Source organism: Paralichthys olivaceus, chromosome 17 (genome assembly GCF_024713975.1).
Source record: "Paralichthys olivaceus isolate ysfri-2021 chromosome 17, ASM2471397v2, whole genome shotgun sequence".
NCBI classification, from domain to species: Eukaryota; Metazoa; Chordata; class Actinopteri; order Pleuronectiformes; family Paralichthyidae; genus Paralichthys; species Paralichthys olivaceus.
The window spans coordinates 708705-721459 of NC_091109.1; the positions used below are offsets into that span (position 1 = coordinate 708705).

The following is a 12755-nucleotide window of genomic DNA, read 5'->3' on the forward strand; positions in this document are numbered from 1 at the left end:
AAGTAAAAAAAAAAAAAAGAAAATCAATCGTCTTGTGCTAACAGGTAGCTGTCAATTCATGCTCAACTGCACGGCTGCTCATGTCGAGCGCGCTCTCCTCACACACACGTGCACGTTTACAAACAGAGAGAGAAGGGTTTTAGATGAACGGCCTTGAAAAACATCTTGGAAAATCATTTTTGAAAACCTCAAACAGGATTTTGTTTTCTCTTCTGAGAGAGTATTCATCCCAGGTGCAGTCAGACGCCGTGACACTTCCTTAACGACAACGCTAATCACAGGGGCACCGCTGCAAATTAGAATTTAGACTTGATGAATTGTGGCGTCCATCCACAGCGGGTGCTCCTTTGCCCCCGAATCAATTTAAGTCACTTTCCCACTACAGCGACTTTTGGGTAAATGTCTTACAGCTATAAAATATGAAGCCAACACCAGTTATTATGAAGATTTATTGCCGTGTTTAATGTTAATATACGGCCCCGCCCCCTTATGTCAGCTGCTGGGGCCCCTGTGGGTCAGTCTGTTGGGTTTCTGGTTATCGTTGTTCTTTCCTCAGCCCAGTGTGAAATTAGTTTGACAGTAAGATGGTCAAGATGAATCAACAGCCTCCATATTAAAGGCCAGCTGTTAGATTTAAGGTCAATACGTCCTGGGTGAGAGTAGTTGTGTACATGTAGTCAACTTGATGTTAGGCTCGGTAAACCCACCGTTGAAAAACAGGAATGATTAATTTCATGGAAGAAAAACTGACACATTCATGTTGGGTCATTAGACCATTTTGGAAAAAGCAGAATTTCCAAATTAGGTAAATGATTAAACTGGTGGTTAAATACTTTGACGTTCAGAGTCAGATCAGAATGAATGAAATGTTCTTAATTCTATCATGTGTAACATTAAATCTGTTTTTGCTCGTGGAGCGTTAAGTTCGTCAGGTTATTCAAGCTTTTCAAAATTAAGGATTTTTACTTTATTTAAGTTATGGTGAATTATTGATGTTTCACAAACTAAGCTATGAATCAGGAAAATAATCAGCAGACATCATTTTCACTTTCACACGCTGCCATGTTGAGTCATCGTTTCAGTCAGGAGCAGCAGCCACAGGCTAACAAGCACCAGCACCGGGGCAGGAGCCAATATGTGGAAGCCCTGGAGGTCCAGCAGGAATGTTTTAATGTAGGTGAAAGGCTGTGGTCATTTCCTGGAGGCACTATACACCACTGAGGGGCCGGCAGACACTATACCCAACTCAAACAAGTATAAAGTATGAATATAGTTTAATTTAGGTTCTTTTTTTTTTTTTTGCTCTCTTTTAGCTTTAGTGACTGATGCTTCATCTGAGAGAGAACAGAGGAAAATTTTACAACTTTTCTAACTTTTCAATCCAACTTTTCAAACGTTATGTAAGACCTGGGTCAAAAGAAGCTCAGACCAAACAGCGAGAAAATGAATTGAAGGCAAGGAAAGGAATGTAAGGATAGGAAAGGAAAGGAGAGGTAAAGAAAAGAAAACTAAGGTAAGTCAAGGTAAGGAAAATAAAGACAAGGCATGGAAAGGAAAACTAAGGTACGGAAAGGAAAGGAAATTTAATGAAAGGAAAAGATTCACACACTCACACATGAGCTAAAGTAAATAATCTTACATTTATAATCATGGCTCGCTTGTAGGAAATTGTAAAAAGACTCAGGTTCACAGGTTGCTGACATGTGAGGATAAATCATGTAAATTAAACTCTCCTCTCCGGCTGACATTTTCTCTCATAATAAACATTAAAAACTGTATTTTAGAAACACGTGAGTTCTGATGCCTCTGCCCTATTGATTATGTTTTCATTTGTGAACTTTTAAACAGCACTCGCTGCAGCTTGTAAATCAAGAAGTGCAGCGTCCAGAGGAAAAACTGAATATTTGTGTGCTTATTGATTTAAATGCTGCCTTCATGGAAATTCGATGACATTTAAGTTCTTATAGGATTAGATGAAATGCTCTTTATTTCAAAATGTTTAAAGTGTAAAGTCGGTCAGGAAAGTTTTAAAAAAGAGCCGTTATCTGGTGCTACCGTCACAGATTTCACGCCACCTGACCGCAGACTTGTCCTGGATGGTTGCGCGGGTCAATAAAGATTGTCCTACACAAATTGAATGCCTTTCGTTCCTTCACCGAGTTCAGTGAAGCAGAGGGCTGATGTTTATCGGTGATGTCTCTGACGGATATGATGGAGTTTAAATGGTAAAAAGCAGATTGACTTTGAATTTAATTTGTTTCAGGATCTATATGAAGAGTCGAAGACGTTAGTAAAGGGAGAAAAATAAAATGAGAAATATTCCAACTGTGGGATATATGCATTTGTTTCATGTTAGTTCTTCCCAGAGGGTCTAACAGTGAACAATGTTTTCAACTGACCAGAGAACAAAGGCGAGTATTACTGCTGTCTAATGTCTCGGGGCTAAACCGACTTTAATTTTTGTATTTTCCAGTTGTTTGTTTGTAGCCTTTAATCACAGTTTATAGCCTCAGAGGACTTCGATGCATTAAAACAAAGAAATAAAAACAATAAGGGAAATTGACAAACCGCACCAACCCTCACTGAGAACAAGAAAATAAACTCTCATTACGAAGTTCAAATCAGCAAAACATGGTGAAAACAATTAGCGAGGTATTCCACAGTGGGCTTTTAATATCAGCAGTTAAGCAGCGTGCTCCTCTTATTGCTTACAAGGCGATGAGGAGATGCTATTGAGATTTGGTTGTAGTGGGAGCTCCGAGTGGGCTCTTGTCGTTATAAAGGCTTGAGACATTTCATCCTGGCACACGGAGCAGTCAAACTGAGCCAGAAGCAACAGTACGAGAGCCTAATTGAACTCTCTGTGATTCCCTCTCAAGGGCTCTTCTCAGCGCTCATTATCTTACCCTTGTCCCCGTAAAGACTGAGATGAGTTGGCTTTGACTTTGAACCCCCACTCTCCAAACAGGTCACTCCAGCTCCCCGTGTCGTTTCATCTTCCCTTTGGCTTTTATAAATAAGCAGGTCTGCGTCTCTCTCCAGAGGCACAGTTGCGTCACCTCAGACAGCTGCCAGCAGTGGCTCTACTTAGAACAAAGTGGATCCAGGAAAATCATCTCTAATCACTTTTTTTTTTTTGGGTACCGTGTCCTGGCTAGAGTGCAGCACGTCAGACGATTTCCTGTCCAAATCTGTCCGAGCTCGATGCAGGTGATATAAGCTGTAATGAGGTTGTGTCACACTGTTCCTGACGCACATGGTTAATGCTCATTGTACATGATTACTGACGTGCGCGATGCGGCACAAACCTGAATATCATTTAAAAATTCAAAAACCATAGACTGTATATAAACATGGACAGAAACCCTCTCTGAGAGAAACATCTATTAGATGTGTAACTTGACTTTTTAGTTAGATCTATGTCCTATCCACTAACATGGCAGAGGCAGGGTTTATGACCTATACTGCAGTGAGCCACCAGGGGGCGATCAAGATAATTGTGCTTCGCTTAAAAGTCTCTTGGAAGTCCAGATAATTTGGAGAGAATTTGATGTTCCCTTCATGATACATTCAAATAACTTTGAGGATTCCTGAACTTTCCACCTAGCGCCATCTTCAGGTCAAATTAAAATTTGTGCAGTTGTGCTTTTATTGAGAAAACACCTGCAAAACTAATAACAACATCTTTGTCTTTGTGTTTAATCCATCTTTAAATACAGGCTCTGCTTCCTGTATTCACACTGACTATGCCAATAGAACAAAAACTACACATATACAAATTTGAAACACATTTTTTTCGCTTCTTTGCACTTGTCATTTTCAAGACTGTGTTCAAGACTGTGTCACTTATTTCACTGAGAAGCTTTGAGCAGCCCACATCCACTCCTCTCCACCCCACGCTGCAGTGTTGCAGCTGGAATCATCATTTGCTTCTGTTTTATCTTCGCTCACACATGTCTCTGTTTACTTTCTATCAGCGAGGGATCGTAGTGGTTAACGCTGCCCTGTTGATGGCTTTTCTGCGGTGTAGCCAGTACACGCAGCCTCATTCAAAAGCTATCTGGGTTGTTGCACTTGCTACTTGATCCCTCGTCTAATTTATGCAGTCAATGTACAGCATACAGTGTTTTCAGGCATAAAGCCCCTGAAGTGATGCTGTACACATTAAAAAAAAAAACTGTGGCACTGCATACATACCAAAATAAAAGCTCTGCATTTCACAGCTTAAAACAGCTTAAAACACTTCCATAACTATATAGAATTTGATTTGAATCCTCTGTGGGTACATCTGAAAGATTTAAAACTTTGTGTTGAAACAGAACAAAAGGCCACTGGCTGCATACGAGTGTGGGCTCCGCACTTTACTTTGAAATGGGCTACACACAAACTGAATTAAGTTTGTTCAACTTAAAGTTTACTCGTTATATAAAAAAATATTTTGTGTACCATAACAATCGATTTTTTAGTTTTAGTTTATTTTGTTGCAAAAGCATGGAGGTGGGTGATAATACGAGCAATGCACGTGACATGACGTCTCTTTAACACTTGCAAAATCATCCACAATCAACAAAGCATCAGTAAAGCAACCGAGTAATGTTAAGTTGTTTTGTGATGAAATACAGTAGGCTAGCATGTAATGCGAGAGTGTACAATAACAACACCAAACATCTGCAGTGTGATGGCAACGTAACAAAGCAGCTAGCTTATTCTTCAACAACAACAAATCTTTATGCTCAGCTGTTAGCATTCCACCCAAGTGAGGCAGCAGAAGAGACAAAACAGGTGAGCGCAGCAGCGTCAATGGTTCAACTTCATCAATTTGGTGATGGTGACCACTGATCTCCTGGTTAGCAGACGACCCACAATAACTCCTGAGTCACAGTGCCCTACTCCCTTCTCAAGACCATGCAAATCCATGAAAGCCAGTTGGGCTGCATAGAAACTCCTGATTGCTGTTTTATAGACCACATCTGAGTTTGATACCTGCGATATTGAACTCTAATGGAAAATGGCTTATGGTTAGTTGCCTTGCACCTTAAAAACACATGTGGTCGACAAACATGAATCATGTTGGAAAAATTCATGTTTGTGGAGCGATAATTGCCTTCACTGAGTGTAGGTATTAATATTGCTGTGGCTCTCTGCCTGTATTTAGTGGGATAGAAAGACTCTATCCTCCTCCGACCTTGAACACAAATAAGGCCAAATGCAGCCTGAGTTATTTCTCACTTACTGTAGCACACGGGTCATTTGTTGCAAGAACACCCTGCTTTTAACTCTGTGACCGAGGCTGCCCTGCAGTTGCTTCTCCAGCCCCACAGAGAAAGGCTTCATGTCTTCTGCTATGCCAGCTCACCCTTTGCGCCCTGTGTAAGACATCAGTACAAACCAGAGCTGGTCTGTGAGCTTTGAAGTTTGTTTGAAAGGTACATCAAAGACGGCGGAGCAAAGATACATGGACGCCATACTTCAATTAGCTACGCAGAATTTCACACAGCATTTGCAGGCGGCTTAATTGTTGTAATAGATGTATACACGATATATATTATCAATTGTATCTGAGCTTTAGAGGTTTAGTAGTCTATAAACCAATTTGTACACAGAGTGGTTGTTACCCAGACGTCAGGAAGGTATTTCGACTCTCAGAACACACTCCTACATTGGACACAAATAGCTCTCATTCGCTTTCATTGAATGTTCACACTCGTGATACACAATACCTCGCACCATCTGCAGCAAATCCCCACCTGCCACTCACCTGTCGACAATGTCAACATGCACCTCACTCACACACTCACACACACACACACACACACACACACACACACACAGGTAATTAACTCCTCAGCTTCACAATCTGCTGACAGGCAATTATAGTGTTTAAACAAATGTACACACACTCCATAGCAGACCATGTCTCTTAGATAACAGTGTTTAATGGACCATGAGGAAGGCGGATGCGGAAGAAGTCAGGAGTGAATCATCAATTATGGATGTTTTTGAATGTATATAGGAAGTTATAGAAGTGGCTGACGTCTCACTGCCGCAGATAAAGACCAAAACATCACAGTAAAGATCTCAGGAGGGTTTAATATAATTGAGTTTTGAGAAATGTTTCATGCATTCAAAACTTGACAGCACATGTAGCAGGTAGGCATAACTTATTATAACAATTGCAAAGGTATTTGAAAGACTGATTAAGAAAGATTGTTTTTAAAATATATTCATATTTTTAAGTGTGACTGTGGAAAATAAAAAGCATAAAACATTTACTGTAGCCATAATGTAGTGAATGAATAATGGTTTGATGTAGCGGGCTACCTGTAATAGATAATCAATTCTCAGATCGATAAATATTTGAAAAAGAATTAACTAAAAGAAGGAAATTATTTGATCAAAATCCATGTCAATATAAATAAATGTGCTAAACAACACCAGGCTTTTTAATCCATTCATTAGAACGTATATTTGTATCATGAATGCCACTGAAGGGTATTTGATCTCATCTGCTTTGCCTCTGATGGTGTTTGATAAAAGAAAAAAAAGAAAAAATATTAAGAGGCACTGGCCTAAAGGACTTAACCAGATCAGCAAATGCAGTTTCACTCTAATCCCATGGATACCGAAGTTAATACCAGCATGGCAAATAAGATTATAGGTCAGTATCACCAGTGTGTTATAGGGGAGGGGCGACATTGTTCGAGGGATGAAAAATGATCATAATCTACCAGCGGCAGATGTGAACATCATGAAAGCATCCTTGAAATGTGACACAGATTGAAAAGGATCTTTTAACATGCCTCAATCGACTGTATTACTTCAAACCAATCAGATAATACATTTGTCCCAACTACAAGATCGTCATCTACCCGCTGGCGGCTGCACGAGCGGTGATTAATTTACCAAAAATTATACATGGAGCCTAAATATCACACGTTTTATCCAACATCCACCACCTCTTGTGAAAGTTGTACTTAAAGTTGTAAAAGCAGGCTTTAAAGGGAGATTAAGAAAATGACTATGCGGTCAAAGTAGCAGTGCGGGTTCCCAAAAACATTTCTGTGTGGAATGTAGAAGTTGTAAAATTCGAAATAATCTTTACAAAACGCTGCAGAAAATTCATGCATGCGTCGTCTCGGCAAACTACTACATCCCCGCTCTGTACTTTGATCTGATTTAAATGAAGGCTATCCTCAACAAAACAGCCTCTAATTATTTTGTCTTTGAATTTTAAATGGGGATACCCACGGGACTCTGATGGAGGTCTGAAAGAGCTGCAGCTGAAACTCATTTTCTCCGTTTCCCCGTGTTATGTGTGCTGAGCCCGCCCTGAACACGGCAACAATGAGAATCAAGAGAATTGGACGCCGGATGAAATTATACGTTTGTGACTTAAGTCGGTGTGTTGCTGTTTAGGGGTTTATCTGCATGTGGTCCAATGGCCCCCACATATTGAAAGGTGAATCTATAAACACAGCACTACATTCATTGCGATAACTGGAGGAGAAGAGGATGAGGGGACAGCAGACAGAAATATCTCACCCTCTTCCCTCCAGAGGACGACTCCAGCCCTGTGATTCTCACCCCTCAGATTCAGGGCTCACCTCGACATTTCCAGCTAATGACACTGACTGAGGGGCCTGGATCTGTCACTGCTTTTTACACGTATCTGCCATCTTTCTTCTTTTTTTTTTGGATGGAACTAATAAAAGATTCTTATAATTGCGCGCACCAGCTCAGGATTGCTGTCGAGAGACTCAGAATCTCATGAAGATTTGCACAACTGGAAACCTAGTTTTGAGGTATTTACGTTTACCATATTAGTTTTTCTTTGTTCGTGGTGTATATCATTAATATATTTATTTTACTGTCCAAATTACACACATTCTTAAATGATACAATCTTAACTTACAGCTGTTAATTTCTCTCACTGATAGGAGCTTACCTCGTTTCCTCTACACTAGAATATTCAAAGGTCCCGGACATCCTGTCTGACTAACGTTATGATTTATGCATTATACTGTATATTCAAATATTAGATGCATCAGTGTCTGTGTGAACAACTGTTAAATCAAAGAAAGTATAATGTGATAATATTTCAACAATGTTAATGTCAGTTTTCAACTTAATGGAATATAAATACGATAAATGCTCTATTTCTAGTCTTAATGCTAAGCTAAGCTAGCAGTCTATTGGCTCCAGTTTACCATAGTGGTCTCATGTAACTTTAGAAATGTCAGGTAGTAAATGTATTTGAAACAAACACTGGTTCTTTTCCACAGAATTGCATGAGCTGATGATATCCAGGCGCACACTGAGGTTTATTTCCATGCATCTGCAGCGCGGCGGTAAAAGTTGTTGTTGGGGAAGTGCAGTTGAAGTGTTTTCTCATTTGCACTGGAGGTTCATCTCCATAGAGTGCATGGGGCCTGTAAATGTGTCATCCAAACAGCAGGAGATAACTGCTGTGCCTTCTTGGTTTTCCAGCTTCTGAAGCCTACCTTTGATTCTCCTCTGCTCTCAGCTTTGCATTGATACCATCTGGCAGCGGCAGAGAGCTGGTGAGCTGGGGGAGCCAGAGGAGGGGGAGTCGTGGAGTACTCCTGTCTGATTAATCATGCTAATCAATGATGAGGGGTTAGAAGTCCATTAACCTGTTTGGAAAATGCCGCAGACTGCCGTACTTCAGGGGAGCCGCAGATGGAGGTGGGGGAGCCAAAAAAGTTGAGGCAAACACAGGAGCAAAACACCTGTGCAGACGATGGGATGAGCAGAGCTGGCTCTCCTCCTCCTCTTTCTCCTTTTCCCTCCCATCACAGAACTGAAATCTACCTCTGGGGTTCAGCTCCGTCGACAAAACCGAGCTGGTGATAAAAGGGATGGTCCTGTGTGTGTGTGTGTGTGTGTGTGTGTGTGTGTGTGTGTGTGTCTGTGTGTGGGCTCACATCACCAAAATAGCAGCTGGGGTGGTCAGTGTTTCTATTTAAATCACAATGAGCTGTGAGATTACAGAGGATAGTGCTTTCTAGTGTTCCTCCTGTCAGAGGCTTGATTTCTCTGCAGTAGCCAGCGGCGTCGAGCTAAACAGCACCAACGCTTTCTAACGTGATAATTACTTCCACTAATTTGCCGTGTAGGAAAATATTGATTCTTGCTGTTTATTTTTTTCTAATTTGTCTTTTATTCTACATTATCCAGACGTTAGCGTGGAGGTCAAGGGAAATTTAACTGAATGCTCCTCTGTTGCTGTTGTTCTCACTCAAATCTAACGAGGACACATTTATTAGAAAGAACCGACGAGCTGCAGTTTCTCTCAATGTCAAATTTCAGTGTGAAATAAAATGACTCAGATCTCAAATCAGGGCGAGACGGCTGCCTTCATACATTAGTTTGATTCTTTTGAACTAGAAATGTTCCGATATCATTTCCCCCTCATGTAGTTTGACAGAAATAACTAAAAGAAAAACACACCAGTATATATTTCTAGATATACACAACTGTGAACTCAACAATTTAGCTGGTTGTCTTTTCACCTCATCGTTTGATTACCATCTCCAAATTTTGTGTTCGTTTGTCCGATGCTGCTTCAAATGTTTTATGAGAGTCAGTGTTGTAATAAGCAACACTATAGATCCTCCCGTTTAATCGAAAGTCTTGCATACAGTACTCGTTTTAATTGTGGGATTGTCCACAAATTAGCTTCCTCTAGCTAACACTACACAACCCAAAATATTTTTTTCTTTTCAGGAAAAGAAAAGAGCAGTTTGAAACTAAAATATTTTTATGATGTGTGTCGGACATAGATCTGTGTACTCGCCAATGCTTGACCCCACATTTTCTGTATTTCAGATGCTGGTATCAACATTGGAATTTCTCGAATAAAAGAGAACAATTGGCATCTGCTTTTCATCACAGCCTGAGAGAAACATGGAGGCTGTGTTTTTTATCCATCTCAACACAAAAGCAGCTCTTCAGCACACTACACCACAGTGGAGGAGGTTCTGCCTTCAGAGTGCCATGGATTTTTTATTTTTTTCATGGGGGAGTTTTTGTGTGGAGATTCAAACACAAAAAATGGAAATGTAGTACAGGAATGTCAGAAGGTAGCTAATGCGATTTTAAATCAGATATCTCTGGAGTCACTTAATGTGGTTTATAGAAAAATATATATATTCTCCTACAGTAAAACATCCATCTTCAAACACAAAGCCAGTGGTTGTACATGTGTTTGTGAACAACCCTCTCCCACAGCCAGGAGCCAGATGATAATGGTTCGTAATGTATTAAACCTTCAAGCAATAAAATGTATCCACCTACAATAACCTTGAGATTTCATCATGTTAGAGTTTTTCCAGTTGGCATCAAGGAGCATTAGGAGTCTCTGCCCTTGGCTCTGGTGTTTCCCGCTTTGGGAGAATTGATTTGTTTGTGCTCACAAATACAAATTGGGCAGAGGAAGGTTACACACTGTAAATGCAGTAGTCTCCTGACCGGCAGTCTGCGGGGACACCAGCTCAGTCTCTCACTCTGCCTATCTCTTCATTTCGCTCTGTTAGTGTCTGTGTGTGGGTGCGGCAGCGAGCTCGGCCTGGAAACACACACTCCGCAGACGATTGGTCTTACAGGAGGGATGAGCAATTTTGAAAATAAACCACTAGAGCTCAGGATGAGCAGTTACTGAGCGTGGAAGTGCCAGTCCTGCCTTTACCCATAATGTCAATGGTGGTTCCAGTCTGTACTTTACAGTCTATTTTTATAGAGTATGCACATATTTACTGTAACTATATATACATATACTGTATATATATATATGCACATGTATGGTGTGGCATGATTAATGTACTGTAAAACAAGTGCTGTACAACCAGTCTGAAGTTTTGTTGACTTTATGTATTCTTATTTATTTAAAGCTAAGATGAATTTAGTTAATTTTGTCAAGTTGCTCCAACCTTAAACTAACTTTCAATATGACTGATTAAATTACAACATGAAACATTTAGGAATATTCAGACGTCAAACCAAATCACCACATATTTGAGGACCATATAAAGCGCTTACTAAAGGGTTCTGATCTGTCTTTTCTTTAAAACAAGTCTTTCTTGATTCATACACAAACATAAGCATGAAAACATTTTCCCACGAAAAAAATCTAAACTAGAAAATCTAAACTGAGTAGGAACTGACACGAGGAGAGTCCACTGCATCGTTACCTTTTCCTTTTTTCTTCTGCGTCATTACTTTGTTCTTTGTACAAACCTGCTCACATGACAAAGAGTTTCATCACATGAAATCAAAAATAACTAGATTAGTGACATTGCGCTGTCTACTGGAAATGAAATTAATATTTTCTTGTTAAACCAGTAAAGCCAGCTCAGTAATAACTGTCTCGATGGAAGTGATGGGCTGTTGATAAGCTCATCGGGTGGAGGAGGGGACAGGAGACAGTCATGTACTGATGTGTTAATAACACAGGACGTTGCACTGCATGTTGGGAGTTTGTAGTAACCACATTGTGTGCAGTATGGAACAGGGTCAGTGCTATTAGAAAATCAAAAATCATCTCACGCCAAAGGCCCATGGCCTTTGAGTTTGATGTATGTGTTTTAGAGTAATGGACATTAGGGTGAGTGCACAGAGACTTTCCTCCCTTCAGCAGATAGATCTGAAAACAGCCGCCTGGTGTCAAACTGTGCACATACATCATTCTGCACTGTGAAGCTCAAACATCCGAGTGAAACATCAACAACCAAAACACACTTTTGAGTGGAGAAGGTCTTTAAGATCAGGGAGAGATTGCAGTTTCTAAAAGGAGCAACGTGAACTGCAGGTCTAAACTGCAAACATGTTTTGAGTAGAGGTAAAAATATGAGCTCATCCAGTTGCCATTGGAATCTATTTAGCAAATGTACGGAGACAAGAGAAAAAAAGAGGGATAAAGAGAGAAATAAGTTAAACAACTGAATTCCTGGCGAGTAAGATAGAACATGGACATAACGTTTTAGCTGCTACAAAGAAAGCTGTAAAATCAGCCCAACAGCCACAGTGATTGTATCCATATTGTATGATTATGCACCATGGCTGAACAAGTGGGTGTGGAGGTTTCCGTGGTGGATGGTTTTAAGCACCACTAACGATGGAAGACTAGAATTTATATCCCATTCATAGACTGTGTATAAAAATGGATGTAGTCTCCGGGTCCGGAAAGTAAAGTAAATGTGGAAGTACCTCTCCAATGACCTGCAGAGGGCGACTCCACCGGTTGAAGTCTATAAAAGTCAGTGAGAAAATGACTCCTCACTTGATTTAGAATGTCAGTAAACATTTCCCTAACGAGTTTCTGGTCTCCATCTTTACTTTCATGTCTTGTTCAATATACAATGATGTTCATTTAGTAAAGGAAATCGTAAAAAAAATTGCAATGGATTGAAAAGGAAAGAAGTAGATGAGGTGTGTCTTTAAGGGGGTTTTCATATGGCACTTTGATTATGTATATTTAATCAGTGCAGTGGCAGTTTGAAGAGAGTGAACACAAACTGCACAAATACCTTCATTCACATTTGTGTGAATAAAGTTAAAGCCAATATTCTGTAGTTTAAGATAATATGACCACAAGACTAAGCAATAACCATGTACTTTACTTAACATGAAGTAGCCTTTGGCTCTGGTTCGGATCAAGTGTTTCCAGATGGCTCTGTTAAATTTAATGACAGGTAATTTTCATTTAAGACACAAAAGGTAGTCGACTTCTTGTGGGA

The 12755-nt window shown here is 40.1% G+C and overlaps 1 protein-coding gene across 3 annotated transcripts in view; it reads right to left on the reverse strand.

Moving 5' to 3' along the window:
• cdh19 (cadherin 19, type 2) overlaps window positions 1-12755 on the reverse strand; it is a 189531-nt gene that overhangs the window by 120162 nt on the left and 56614 nt on the right. The window contains exon 1 of one of the 3 annotated variants that reach the window (XM_069512938.1): window positions 5234-5251. The exons of the other annotated variants lie outside the window; for them this stretch is intronic. The gene's annotated coding sequence lies outside the window, so the exon portion shown is untranslated. Of the gene's footprint in view, window positions 1-5233; window positions 5252-12755 lie in introns of those variants that run through there. 3 annotated transcript variants of the gene reach the window in all.